The following is a 15,811-nucleotide window of genomic DNA, read 5'->3' as shown; positions in this document are numbered from 1 at the left end:
ACTTAGTGGGCTAAGGGGGCTTAGTGTTAGGTTAGTATAGGCTGTTAGTTTAGTTAGTGTTAGTGGGTGGGGGTCGGGGGTCCTTATTATTCCAATTTTTTCTTTTTGAGTGTGTGGATTCTATGTTGGGGTTCTTGTGTGTTTAGAAAAAAAAAAGAAAAAAATATATATATTTGTTTAGTATAGGATAATATGTGTTTAGGTTAGTATCTGTTGTCCTCCATGTGTCCCGTCTCATAAGGGGGGTGGGGGTTTGATGTTTAGAACATTTCGTTACATGTGAAAAGTAAGTTTAGCTTAGGTTAATTAGGGCCAGTTGTTGGTAATGAGTAGTTAGGGTAGATTAGGGTAAGTAAGACTTTTCCCCCAGTTTCCTCTTCTGTTATTAACGTTTAATAAATATGTAGTGAACCCTTTACAGTATGTGTGAAATGCTTGTTGATCAGGGCCTTGGCATAAGTGTACACAAATTTTGTTGTATTACATTTGTGTTCTATGCTACAAACAAATCCCAACTGAGCTGTAAGATTGGCAGCCTCCCCGGAGCTACCTTGCAAAGATTCCACCATTCATTGCAACCACCAACCACAGTTACTACGGATCCCAACGTCTTTTTTTCATTACGTATATTTTCAAAGTCACAAACAGTGCTTCCACATTTGGTATTCGGGAAACTGTTATATGTCTGACTGCAGTGTGATGTTCAAGGAAACCCTTATAAGCTGAGTGGTCGTAAGCACTCTTGTAGTATCGTGCACATGATTTGTGACACTGTTCAGCATGATTACTTATTTGGATGTAAACTCAGACACCCTTATTCATGCAGTTTGTTGACTGTTTGCTTAGATTTGTGGGCACTGTTGTATGTGTTAGTATTGCATGGTGGCAACATTTTGCTGCCACTATTTGATGGCTTAGATATCCCTTGAGGAAGCATTATTCTGTCCAACAGAGCATGCTGGTGTATGGTTTCTCTTTTCATCAGATATTACCCTCAGGAAGGGCAGAGTATGGTGCAATCCAGGCCGCTGGGCATAGTTATCAGACTACATAATTTCAGGTCAGTTGTATTGACAAACTATGTAATTTGACAGGAGGCACAATTCAGTTATCTACTGCACAGTTGATGTGTCACATTACACAGAGACAAAGTGGTTGTGTAAGTGCTATTTATTGAAAAGTGCTGTAGTGGTATATGTACATTGTCCATGATTGTGAGTCCATTATAGTGACATCTTCCATTGTGATCCTACACAAGTGCTAAAGGAAAATGCATTTGACATACTGGGGTGATGTGTCAGACAGTGCAGAGGGACATGATTTGCCAATGAGTAAGTGAGAGACAATCACTGGGCAGGATGACAAGTTAAACAGTGGTTTGCAGAACAGTCATTGAGTACAGTTGTTGTAAGACTGGCATGTTACAAAGCGCAGGACCTTGGTAATAGTTGCCCATGTGGCAGGGACTAGTGCTTCCGGGTACTTTTTCGTGTGAAGGTGATCTGTTCCATGTCTTCTTCTGATGTGTGTGTTGCCTCCTCTGTCCTTGGTGGTGGTGGTTGTGGAAGGGGCAACACACACCTCAGTGTTAGAAGACGTGGAGACAGACATCCCGGTCACTGCTACCTGTGAAGGTCTTAAGGGCAGTACTGCTGTAAGGAGGATCTGCTGATTCTTAAGAATAGCAGCCACATCACGATGGTAGGCAGCCAGGTCGGCCCTGAGGGGGTCATGATTGCATTCGTGCATGCAGTGGATGGTTTGGGGTGTGAGGTGTTGTGGCAACTCCCTTACTGCAGTGGTGAATTCCTTGACAGTTTGTTGTAGTCCTTGCAGGATGGATGTTAGCACTTGCATGGCTGCTGCCTGATCTGCAGATGACATCATGCACGAACGCACCCCCTCTAGGCTCGCTGCCATAGTTTGCATCCCCACCCGCACCTCCTTGGCCAGCTCCCACTGTACTCCAACTACAGTTCTCTCAAAGCTGGTGCCTGTGTCGTCTGAGTCCTCAGCTGTATTGGAGCTGCAGGTCTTACAATTGGTGTTGTGGGTGGGTCCTCTGTGATGGCTGCTTGTTCTGAGGTTGTCCTTGTGACAGAAGGTGGGGTCTGGAGGGTTCCAAGGACATCTTGGAGGGTCTGGTGGCTGATGTTTGTCAGCTCGTCATCCCTGTCATCAGGGTATTCCTGGACAGGCATATCCGCAGGAGATCCATCGTCCTCTGCAATGAAGTAGGGTACAATTAGTGTGTCTGTGTTGTCGCATTAGTGATGTGACATGCCTGTCTTGTGATGTTTTCACATTGTGATCTTGTTTCCTGTTCATTGCTCCAGTCTTTCAGATGGGCATTCTCCCAGGCCTATGGCCCACTTGCATGTCACATGTATTGTGGTAAGTTATTAGACTTGTTGGCATCATCTCCTCTAGTGTTGTTTTAGGCCAAATAGTGAATTGCCACCTTCTTGTCCTACTCAACCCTCCATCTACATCCATTCTAATGGTGAGGCCTTTCACTGGCTGTGGGTGTTCTGATGGCGCTAGCAGCACACTTAACAATCTGGACCTGCCCCAGTCTCTGATCTTTCACATCCACTTATACGTAGTTGACGTGTAGCGTATCCTATGCATAGCATTGTTATGGCACGATATGGATGTTAGCATTGGTAATGTGTACAGCTGATGTTGGGGAATGTGTGGAGATTGGATTGCCCTGATAGTCGTAGCAGTGTCCTATTTCCTCCTCTGACAGAATGGACCCTGGCATATGCTGCATGGGTGTGTCCTTAGTGCTGTGTAGCTCCTACTGTTGATGACATTGGCTGATGTTTGCGGCAACTATGGGCATTCACAATTGCAAGGACTGGAGCATTTGTCTTGTTTCAGGAGATTGTTAAAGTTGTCGTCCTCAACCCACTAATTTAGGTGTGTATGATCCATGGGGATGTTACTGCCGTTGGCAACTTGAGCTGCACACAGTGCGGAGGTGGCTGTTGTCACTGTTACATTCCAGTTGTCGGTATGGCTAGAGGTTGTTAATTGGGCCCTAGTTAATGTAGGGGGTATAGTGGCTGACGTGTGACGGGATGTCAGTTTGACGTTGTGCCCTTCCCTCCTGGCGTGGCTTTACCTTTGCTCCATCGTTGGCATGGCAGCATGCCCCCATGGGACTGATGTTGGTGTGGTGTTATGTGTGCCCCAGCTTCTCTCTGTACAGGCCATGCCCCCATGCCACACCCCTTTACCCATGCCACTCCATGTATATGATGACTTCCATGCATTTTGTGGTCGGTATCCCCTCCCCCTGCTTACAGTTGACATTAGTGCATTTTAATTCCCCATGCGACTTACTCTGCATGTACGTTGTCTCCTGGAAGTCTGCGCTGTCCTGTCCTTGAATCCCTGTGATGATCTCCTCAGGGATGACGGCTATGACCATCTCCTCCATGTGGTCCAGGGGCTCCTGGTGTGCTAGACTCCCACCTCCAGTCTGCAGTGCTGCCTTCCTGTTCCTGGCCATTTTTTCCTTGGTCTTGTGCTTGCAGTCATGCCAGCGTTTCATGCACTCGATGACTGTTCTGCGTACTTCTGCCACACTGTTAATCTTGTCAACAATTTGTTGCCATATTGCCTCTCTCCTACTGATTGGCAACTTTGAGGTGTTCCGTCACCTCTTTAACCAGAATTTCCTGTTCCTCTGCACTGAAGCGACACTTTCTTTTCTTCTTAAAACTGTCCTGGGTCTTGTGTGGGTCCTCCTGGCTGGTTCCTGGTCTGTTGTCATCTTCCTGGGTCTGTACAGGCATGCATGTGGGATCCATTTTGGCTCTCCTCTGCTGAAATGGCTGTGTTTTAGCGGGGAATTTTGATGCTAACGCTGCAAAAAACTCTGCATATCCTGTGTGCGGGGTCGTAAATCGACCGACAGTCATTTCCGCCGTGTTAACGTCGTTTTGCTTTACGACTTGACGCTGCGGTGTGAGAAAAAAAAATGACTTACACCTTTGGTTTGCGCCGCCGGGCGTCAAAGTATAAATTTGACGCCCGCACGGTGAACCAAAATGGCGTTATCCGGCGCTAATATTTTTGATGCAAAGCTGCGCCGGCTCAGTTTTGCGTCAAAAAGTATAAATATGGGCCACAGTCTTTCTGATGAAATCCTACTTGTACGTTATTAACTCTCACACGCAGTCTATATTTAAGAATGTTTACCCGGTTTAAACATACTTAAATATATCAATGGTACACCAAAGTGACCAAAAGGAGGCATGATTACATGATACAAGCTAAATAAATAAATATAAATTGCATTCTGGAAGGAAGTATTCACGGTTACATTTTTTTGATTGACTAAACACCATTATGTACAACTGATATATCCTCATTAATAAAATCTCTACAATCTGAATGTTGTTAAAAAAATCTATCTTCTTTCAACTTCCAGTATGCGTTCACTTTTCCATGATTTTTCCTTTATTCTGTGCAGATCACACCTTCCAATTATATGAAGGATCCAATTGCTGCTGAACTGTGAAAATGTGGAGCGAAACATTTAAAAAAAAAAATTCTTATATAAAGTTCGATGGCTCACCGGTTTTCCGGAGGTATTACTACCTACCTCTGCACAAGGAGGAGTTATAAATATTTTAAGCATCCAAAAACAGATCAAGACACGCGAATCTTTGTCAAAAAGACTGTTTACTTTCCGAGCCACGTCCAAGATTCCAAAACGATGCGTGCGAAATTCAGTAATATCCACCCGCATGTCAACAATGCATGTGTCAACTTAGCTCTGTGTCTGAGTTAATAAGACGTATGGGCAAAGCCTTGATAAGCAAATATCAGCTTTCCAGGAAAGCATCCAGAGGCCAGCATGTGAAAACCGAGCACAATTAATAACTTAAAAGTTTGATTTAAAAACAAGAGTGAATAGGAGGAAAATGTTACTCATTGTAAATATGTTCCCATTGAGGTCATTGACCATCACACAATCTGATTGTTAATGTCACCAGAAAAATCATTTCCTTTGCATTGTGAATATGCGCTCTCGTGGCACCACAAATAAAAAAACGTATACATTCAATTAGAAGTGAACTTTCAGAATGTTCTATTGTTTGTCGGGGTCTTGTTAGTTTTTCATATGTATTTGAACTGAACCACAAAGTGTCTCTGCCAAGTGCTCATAAGTATATATTGTTATAAGACTTTATAAGTCGTCCGACTCAGTTACATATCTTTGAGACTTGTATTTTTAGGTTGTTTTCCATTTTATTAGCTATTTGTATAGAAGAGAGGTAGGCGAGCCAATGAAATCTCGAGCCAGGTTCTACCTTAAAGCCTGTCTCTGGCTCAATTTGAGGTCTTGTTGGAAAACTCCAGCCTGGAAAGACCCAAGGTTTCATGTGACTTCTGTCTGCCTCCCTCTACCAAGGATGTGGTATTACGTCCAGTGCTGCCAAACCTGCCAACAAGTTTTGAGTCTCTGCGTCAGCTCAACATCCTGTGTGTCTGGGCAAATCACTTAGGGCCTCATTATGAGTTTGGCGGTCGAACAAGCTGACGCCAAACCCATGGGGAGAACGCCACCTCCATGGTACTGGCGTCCCCTGTCTGCAAAGCAGACAGTGAGCATTCCAATGGTGCCGGGCATGAGCATGAGCATAGGCATCGGCAGTGCAGGGGCCCCTCAGTGACCCCTGGCACTGGCTTTGGGGTTGTAATCAGTACAGCAGCACTGAGATCAGCGTGCCACTGCAGAGTACAACTCTGGCCGCCGTCGACCCACCAGAAACCACGTTCCTGGTGGAGATGGCGGTACCCTGACCGGTCCGCCCGCCAGGATTGTATTGTGGCAGTCAGACTTCCACACTTGTAGTGGTCCGACCATCACCGGGAGTCTGCAGTCCTTGGACTGCCAGCCTCGTAATGAGGCCCCTAACCTCTCCCTGCCTATAAATAATGAATGGGACCTTGTTTAATATGACTAACGCTCATTTAAAGCACTCAAATACATTCGGGTTGAGTTCCTGATATATAAAAATGCACAAAGAGGTAAAAATAAATCCTTAAATTAAGGAAAGACATTCAAATAGCAATTTACTTGTTGATTTTTACAAAGTAAAACCAGAAAACCTGGATAAATTGTGACATCCCTGCTTAAATTGTGTGATCTCAGACAAATAGTTTATTACATCAAAACTATTTTTCTCTTTATTGTCGAGCATGAAAGCCCTCTCAACTATGGGAGTTCAGAATACCAGATGTACAAAACCTACCTGGCCTAATTTAATGTACTATAATTTTGCTCTATAATAATCTAGGTGACGTATATTGTTTACACCACATTTGTTTTGCTTCTTAGTGCACTAATGGTTCAGGATTAAAAAATTCTGGGCCTCATTTACAAGAAAGGGGTGCATCGTGATCAATGCAACAATTTTCTTACTCCGCCCTGCTCCCCCTTAACAACAGCATATTAGTGCTGTACTTACAATAGAGTGCTCCATGGCACACAGTGTCCACAGCTGCGTCAGAAATTCTGATGCAGTTGTGGTGCAAAAGCTTAGCATTGCTGGACTAGCATTAACATTTTTGACGCTATTGCAGCATTGTAAACAGCACAGGATCCGTTTAATGCCTGCCCTGAGCAGGTGTTAAAAAAATGATGCTGTGAAGGCGCAGAATGGGGTAGTGAAATCTTGCAGATATCACTGTGCAATTTCCATGGGCATTTTTGCGGGGTGGAACACCTACCTTGCATTCATTATACCCGGCTCAGTTATAATGTGGTGCAAGGCTTTACAAACTGGTGCAATGCACCAGTTTGTAAATGCAGTGCTGTTTGGGGGACTGTTTGTGCTGCTGTAGCATACAAAAGACGCTACGGAGGCTCAAGTGCTTGTAAATGAGCCCCTATAACTTTTAATAAGTACTTCTCAGTGCAATGATGTAATGTAATTTATTAATGTCAAAGATTCACATGTTAAGGAAATACACTTTCTTAAATTTTGAAGCAGCTATGTCATATTTTATGTGATGTTTGCTGTGTGATTTACATAGCAAACATTTTTAGGCCCCGGCTCACTCTTAGGCTCTAAGATCTGAGCCAGACCCTTGGTTCAGCTCTGGCTGGACTCTTCCTGTAAATCTGTTGGCTTGCCCATCTCTAATAAAGAACACTGTGTCCTGTTTCAGCCAGTTTGATGCTTTGCATTTAAAGGTAAAAAGGGTACAAGTTACTAACATTTCAACTCGCACGGAAGCCACTGTGTGACACAGGATATCAGCTCTCTTCACACGGCCACACAGGGAAGATCCCATATCACATGGTAAATTCCACATGAGCTGGAAACCCCCTACTCACAGTGTTATCGAGATGATATGTTGAGGTTCATATGAAACTCCTTATGAGTTTGTCAAATTGCCCAAGTTAAACACAGCAGGTAACTTCAGTAACCTGCTGTGTACAAGTGCCCACCCCTCCAAGCCCTGCCTCCTTTTATTACCCTTTCTTACCAATTCAGGCTGTGACAGCCATAATCTGTGTTTTCCTATGACAACACAATTGGAGCCCCCTCTTCATTCTAATTTTGTTGAGTCCTTAAGTCATAGGCCCTCAGAATAAGTGTGTTTTTTTTCTGATCCCTATGCAAAAAAGTTTGGGCATGGATCAAAATCACTTGCTTTACCTATGCAGTGCATCCCCCTGAGAATGCATCTGGTCCATTTTCAAAAATTCCTGGCTCTGATTAATCTTTTTAGGGGTTTCAAGAGGTAAGGAGAAACACATCAGCACTTTCAATCCATTTAACACTGTAACCCATTTGGCCGAACATTGAATCTCAGAGGTGGGAATTTGAAAAGTTTTCTTATAAATGTAAGGCCCTACTTACGTAAATGAGTATCAGAAACTTACTGTTTAAGTACAGAATCACCAAAGGTGAATTAAAGCATTCTAATCAGATGAAATTATACAAACATAAGGCATACTAATATTTCAGTTGCAAAAGATAAGAACTATAATTTGGTGTTCAGAATCCAGATTGAAATCTTTTTGCTTAACCATTTGAAGATAATTGAATCTGAATATGCTAATTGAGCTAAGTGAAAACCTAAAGATTTCTCTGAAAAGGTAGGGAATAGAATTATAATAAAAAGTTTCACCATAACAGAGACCTCAGTAGAAGTTCTACAAGAGGGCTGTGCATAGCTTGAAACCACTTTAGCTAAAGTTATAGCAGAGAGACCTGTAACCCTCAAGGTTTCTAGGGATCCACTCTAGTCAAAGGGCAAAAAGGGTCTGCCTCACCTAACTAACTAAACACTACTTTAGCAATTCCAAGAGCAAAGTTAGTGTGGCCCACTTTTCTCTTCTTCTGGAGTGCCCATTTATTTACCTCATAGTGGGTTGTCAGAAGGGGGCTGTGGACCAGTTTGCCCCAGAAAAAGGACATATGATAATAAAAGTTGAGAACCCACTTTATGTAAGAATTCGGATTTGTAATTCAGTTATGGTGTGAGATTAATACTCCGAGTCAAAATGATGTATCCAGATATATTAATTGATACTCTTTTGAGCCTGGAGATCAAGGGCACTTGTTGATGTCTTTTATGAATAGAGTCTTGTAATGTAATGACCAGACAGCCGACACGTGCTAGGCCCCCAGGTGGTGAGTTCACCTGGGGCTTTTTCAAGGCTGTAAATAATGAATTGTAATAAGAACAAGATTCAAAAAGAACATTAAAGTAGTTTTTAGAAGTGTGAGTCATGCAGTGTAGTGTGAATAAAAGAGCCATATCAGAATGTACCTAGTGAGTTTAGTGCAATAGTGAGGTGGGGGGAAAAAGATGAATCACTTTGTCTTAAGAAGAGTATCGGTTGGAACTATGACCGATATCAGTGATCCTAGCTGTTAACTGATATAGTCAATATATTATGTCATACCAGGGTAAAAGAGCGGTTAGTATTTTGCTGGGCTAGATGTTGAAGGTTCATGCACTAATACAAAGAGTGCCTCTTATCCAGAACTGGTGCTGGCAAACAAAGGTTGATAGTATTATATAATTGGTGTATATGTCTTGGTGTGAGTTAGTATATAGTTATAATTATAATAATGAGGTCAGAGCATAATTAACAAAAAGGTATTTTACCTAAAGGTAATCATCAAAAAGAATCCATTGTGTGGATCATTAAAGGTAATCTGAATAAAAATGACATTTTGTAACTAAATATTCTTCAGAGCTTGATAATTAATATCATTATGTAAAAATTAAACTGTAGTGGTTAAAGTTAGTAATGGATTATAATGATACTAGGTTTCAGAGAGAAACAGGTGCTGCATGGCCGTTGCATCCAAAATGTTCTAGTCAGAATATAAATGAGAATAAATCTAAACGTGATGGTTCTTTAGAATTTACCAACTGTCATCAATCTTTAAGTTGTACAAAAGATTACAAGTAAAATCACAACCATCTCAAAACACATACATGTTGTAGAATCGTAAGGGATCCATTATGGTGAAATCCTTCAGGTTAAAAAACGGATCCTGAAATAGACAAACGTTAAGTAGGAAACCGAGAGACCATGCTATTAAAACTCTGTAAGAGATAGGGGACGTAAGAATATATCTTATTCAGTGGTAACTTATATTAAAGGATACATGAGCGAAAAGGGCACATTGTTGTGATGGTGTAGATAAATAGAGAGGATATATCATTTGCTCAATAATGAATCGCTTACCGAACTTGATGCTATCTAATATAACGGGCTGAATCCCATGTGTGTTTTGCGGTGTTCTAGTCCCGCGCCATGATAGATAAATGCTGGTCTGTAAGTCCTTCTGCTGTTTTTTAATACAGAACTGGGCAAATAGTCCTTCTTCTATTTTTGAGTCCTGGAGAGGTGTTACCACAATAAGGAAAATTGTGGCGGCCATCTTAAAAGTCAGAGATGTCAAATAATTAAAGTTTATGTCAAATGTGTGTTGAATGAATCATTCTATCTGGCACCTGTTGTTTTTATTTTATAGAGTGGTAGACTGTCGCTTTTTTTTTTTTTTTTTGGCCATTGATGAACCAGGTGACGGGGATGGCAGGTAATTTATATGTTTATCGAATAAATATTAATCGTGAGTCGATCTATCTGTTACCTATTTATCCTGTTACTTGTAGCAAAATAAGGGTGATTATTTTGGTTTTATCTATATATCAGTGGAAGGAGCACATCCTACGTATGATCGCGGTTAGAGAGATGGTTACATCGTACGTCTAGAAATGGATTGTTTCTCAGGCTATTGTCTTGCAGATGTAACATGCTAAGAGCCTCTGTGTGTTAAACTGTTGTTCCAGTCCCACGTCATGTTGGATGAGTAATAGTTAGGAAGTCCTATTATTATTTTAATTATTGTATATTATTATATTTATTTATTTATTGATATAGCTAGTCAAGAAGTCCCACTTATATTTTGAGGTCCTGGAAAACTGTTCTAGTATCAGGGGAAAAGTGGCGGCCATATTAGCTAGACAATGAACTCTACTTTAGACCTTGCAGAATGTTGGAGATTTGACGTCATCATCGCCAGTAGTTTTCCACCTTCTGCACACAGTTTCGAATTTGCAACTCCCACTAGACTTTCATCTTACAAACCAAACAGCAGTATGACCTTGGATGTCTCCCGTGTCCAGGAGCTCAGAGGAGAGTTCATCTTCATATCCTCTAGTTAGCACTTCTTGTCCTTGCCAGCATACCTTCCCATACCTCTTCATCTCAGACTATCAAGAGGCCTTTCATTAACTGCAGTCTTGTGCAGATGCACCTGCAAATAAAGAAAATGCAATGCAAGCAAAACTCCACATTGAAGGTTAAGCATAGAAAAACATTTCAGGTCTTAACTTAAGGTAATTTAACGTGTAATTCAATGTACATTTGAATGCATAGTTATAGGTGCATTTCTCTTCATAAGTGCAATAAATGAACAACTGTAATGATATAGCATTTAACTATGATACTATAACACATTGAATATAAATGCATGCATGTGTTAATTTCCAGACGATAAATGCCAATACAGAAACACGCATATAACTTTTTTACAATTCTCTGAGTGAGTGCACCCTTATTAATTTGTTTTTTGATGCACTATGTTAACGTAAATACATCAGAGCACACATTCTATTTGTCATAGATTACATTTTCAAGCCATTTCTGGAATGCATAATATCACAGCCAAGTTATGCCTTCTCAATACCCCCTCCCTCAATGACATAATAAATCATCACAAAGTTATTCCTTTCTTGAATGAGACTGACTAAAACCTTGTCCAGTTAACTATGGTCAATGTGTATGCACAATGTTCCTATGTGTTGCCACTCTAAAGTTAAAACTGATAGTTTTCACCTCTCTTGATGTTCGATATCCTCTCTAGTGCATCAATGTTATGCTATCAGATCTTCTTCTCTTTTAGATTTAAACTCCAAGGGGCATATTTATACTCTGTTTGCACCGAATTAGCGTCATTTTTTTTACTCTAATTCGGTGCCAAACTAACTCCATATTTATACTTTGGTGCTAGACCTGTCTAGCGCCAAATTTATGGAGTTAAAGTCATTTTCTGGAAGTGGAGACCTACCTTGCCTTAATGAAATGCAAGGTAGGCGTTCCTGTGCAAAAAATGACTCTCTGGCCTTAACGCCATATTTAGGGGCATATTTATACTCTGTGGCATATTTATACTCTGTTTGCACCGAATTAGTGTCATTTTTTTACCTTAATTCGGTGCCAAACTAACTCCATATTTATACTTTGGTGCTAGACCCGTCTAGCACCAAGGCCCTGATTTATACTTTTTGTGTGCCACATTAACATCATTTTTTGACGCAAAAGTGGTGGCAACTTACAAAATTGTGGCCTTTATTTATACTTTTTGCTGCAAAACTGCACTAACTCAGTTTTGCACCAAAACATTTAGCACCGGCTTGCACCATTTCTGCGCACCAGCCGGGAACCATATTTATGGAATGGTGCAAGCCGGTGCAAAGGGTAGGCTAGAGTAAAAAAAAATGACTTTAGTCGGGTGGGGCTGGCAGTATAGAAGAAGAGGGTTTAGCACCAAAAAATGACTTTAGGCAGGTTAGGGTAAAAAAAATGACTCTAACCAGATAAGCGTCATTTTATGGTGCTAAACCTACCATGCCACATGACTCCTGCTTTAGAAAAGGCAGGAGTCACGCCCACCACCCCAATGGCCAGCACAGAGGACAAGGGTCCCCTGGGCATGGCCATTGCACCCTGTGCCATGTATGGTGGGCCATTTCAGGGCCCCGTATGGCACTTTCAAAAATAAAATGCAATCTTACCTGTACTTACCTGGGATGGAGTCCCCCATCATCCACAGTCCCTCTGGTGTGGGTGGGGGTGCCCCTGGGGCCTGGGGAGGGCACCTGTGTTCTTATTCCATGGTGTTCCATCATGGAAATAGGCCCACAGGTCCCCTAACGCCTGCCCTGACCCAGGCTTTAAAGAATGGGGCATTTGACCCCTCCTCCCTCCCTTGCACCATTTTTGCATGGGAGTATAACTATGGAGTTCAGGCCATAGAGTCATTTTTTGCTTGGGAACGCCTACGTTGCATCTCATTAAGGCAAGGTAGGTTTCCACTTCCAAAAAATGACTTTAACTCCATAAATGTGGCGCTAAACGGGTCTAGCACCAAAGTATAAATATGGAGTTAGTTTTGCACCGGATTAGAGTTTAAAAAAGTGACGCTAATTCAATGCAAACAGAGTATAAATATGCCCCTTAGCATCAAAAAATGACGCTAATCTGGTTAGAGTCATTTATTTTTACTCTAACCTGCCTAATGTCGTTTATTTTTTTACGCTAGCCTACCCTTTGCACCGGCTTGCACCATTCCATAAATATGGTGCCCAGCTGGTGCTAAAAAATGGTGCAAGCCGGTGCAAAACGTTTTGGTGCAAAACTGAGTTAGTGCAGTTTTGCACCAAAAAGTATAAATAAGGCCCCAAATCCCTTCTCCTGTCTTCCACTAGATTTGGGAATGTCTTTTATACATCTGTCATTGAGCAAGTGAAATTATGTATGTGTGCATATGCAGTGTCTAAAGCCTTTAGTGATACAAAATACTTCCCTGCTATTTCTATACTCTTAAAATAAGGACTTTTGTTCAAATGTTTAACAAAGGGAACTTCTGGTAGCACCAAGTCATAATTCGTAAAATAATTTTGGAAACTTCCCTTGTTATAAAATATGTTCAACAAAAGACTACAAGAAACTCCATAAGTCACAGGAATATGATGATAAGTCATACCATCTGAAACAGAGGCAGATAATTGCACACACACATAGCAATCCCTTGCATCAATAGTGTCAATATACTCATAAAGCTGTCTAAAATATACATTTTCAGTATAACCTCCTCTAGAATAGCCTAGGCGTAAAGCCTTTTCATCTAGCCTAAAAAGGTTCCTATCTCTAGGACTCAGTGTTTGTGGGGAAACATTAGAAGGTAACTATTTCTCTCCAGGGGTGTAAGTGAAAATGCTCCTATTAAGAGAACCATTTATAGTACAAGGGAAATAAGCAATACTGCACCAATTATGTACCTACATTTATTTTTCTGATTTGTTTCCATGATGTCTCTAAAATCTGATTCACCATCAGTTCCAACTGTGCAAAATGGTAAAACAAAGTCCAAACAATGAATAAAGAATATGTACAGAATCTTTGTGAATCATGACTGGCCCGTGTTCTTCTAAGAGCAACCCTCCTTCCTTCTTGTACATAGGAATTCGTCTTTAAAGTTTTATGCAAAGTTCAAAGTCACTTATAATCACATCCACAATGAAATGTCTCAATCAATCAAACAGCACAGGAACCTCAAAATAGAATTCAAACACAATGCTCAGTTCAAAAAGGTCCAGTGGAATCTATAATGTTACCCCAAAACTCCCAAAACATTCTTTCTCCATCATTTACTGCAAAATAGGTCTATTCAGGTGAAAAGTACCTCCGGCAGGGCACTTTTGGTCTCTTTGATCTCCTCAATGCCAGCCATTCATTCTCACTTTCACTTAGATCAGAGTTCTCAGTATCCTTCACATTTTTTTGTGGCACACTTTCCTTAGGTAAACTCAATTTCTCTCTCTATTGTCTTCTGGGCCATCAATCTCCAGCTTCCCCTCACATTCTTCCAGCGCTAGGTCCTTCATTAGGGTCTGAATCACAGTTTGATTCAGTTACCACCACAGCATGAGATTCAGTTGTCTCAGTTCCACCTGTGGCCTGCCCTCAGCCCCCCTGAGGCCAATCATGTGCTGTTTCAGGTACCTGTTGTCTTTCAGTCATCACTGGCACTTCTGGAGCAGGTACTTTTGCATCAAGGGGACACTAAACTCTGCAAGTATGGGAAGCGTGTATCCAGTTGGGGAAACCTCCACATTTCACAGCAGTCACTGTGACCAAGATGACTTGATATGGTCCACTTCAATGAGGTTCCAGACATGTCTTTCTTATGTGTTTCTTCAGCAAGACCCAGTTGCCAGGGATTAGGTCATGGCATTGCTCCTGATGTTGTTGGGCTGTTGCTGCTCCAACCCGATGAGACACAGAACACACCACATCAGCTAGCCCTTTACAGTAGTCAATGACCAAATCATCTGTGATGTTCACAAGTGCATTTACAGGAATTGCTGGCAATCTCATCGTTCTCCCCATGATGATCTCATGAGGAGACAGTCCAGTACTCCAATCAGGTACACTGCGAAGACTCATCAACACAAGAGGCAAAGCATCAGGCCATTTTAGAGAAGTTGAAGCATACATCTTTGTCAGTCTCAATTTCAGTGTCCCATTCACTTGCTCAAAAAGACCCAAAGCCTCAGGGCTATACAGTACAAGCAGTGCAATCTCTGTTCCACTTGTAATGCAGTACACAACAGTATCAGAAACTTATTAAAATGAGTGCTGTGATCTGATTCCAGAGAAATCTCAACAGCAGTTTTGCTACAGTGAGACTATAATTTCTTCTGGTCAGGCTGATCATAAGTAAATAAGTCCTCCAATGAAGTTGAGTAATCATGGGTTCTTTAATAGTAGTCATGGGGATAAAATCCATAGAATGGTTGTTGTTTCATGTTCACAGCCCTCATAATTACAAGATGGACATCGTATCAAAAGACACAGCCAACACGTTTTGCCACAACATGTGATTTCTTCAAGGCATTTTGTGGGTGCAGTAAGCCCTTGGTGTGTGCGTGGTCACTTGGCGTTAATAAAGTACAACGAGGACCCAAATCCCTGAGACCATGGTAAGTCTCTAGCCTCATAAATAAACAACGTAAGTGGTACGAGCGAGGACGTCTATTCTCAGACACACCAAGGGCTTACTATTACTATTACTATTAAAGAACCCACAACTACTCAACTTCATTGGAGGACTTATTTCCTTATGATCACTCTCTGGAGCGCTGCGGTGTCTTAGTTTACTTCTGCTTGGTGTTTCATTTGAACACCAGATTACGCTCACGGGTAGTGGAGTTTATCTCACCGCATTGCACCATAGCTTCCATTCCAACAATCACTCTCATTGACTTTTATGCACAAGTTTAGGAAGTACACCCCATTGAGCCACCACTACCCATTGTCTTTGTGAATATATCAGAGATATGGCCCACCAGCCTATTTGCTAGAGAATTTGCAAGGAGCTTGACCTCTATATTAAGGAGGGATATGGGGCAAGGTCATAGATATGGTGCTTGTTTTTAGACAGCGAGTGAGCATTGTAGTAGGAAATTT

This window comes from Pleurodeles waltl, chromosome 9, assembly GCF_031143425.1.
Source record: "Pleurodeles waltl isolate 20211129_DDA chromosome 9, aPleWal1.hap1.20221129, whole genome shotgun sequence".
In the NCBI taxonomy this organism is placed as follows: Eukaryota; Metazoa; Chordata; class Amphibia; order Caudata; family Salamandridae; genus Pleurodeles; species Pleurodeles waltl.
The sequence above is the reverse complement of the archived record's forward strand: the minus strand, read 5'-3'. Positions refer to the sequence as shown.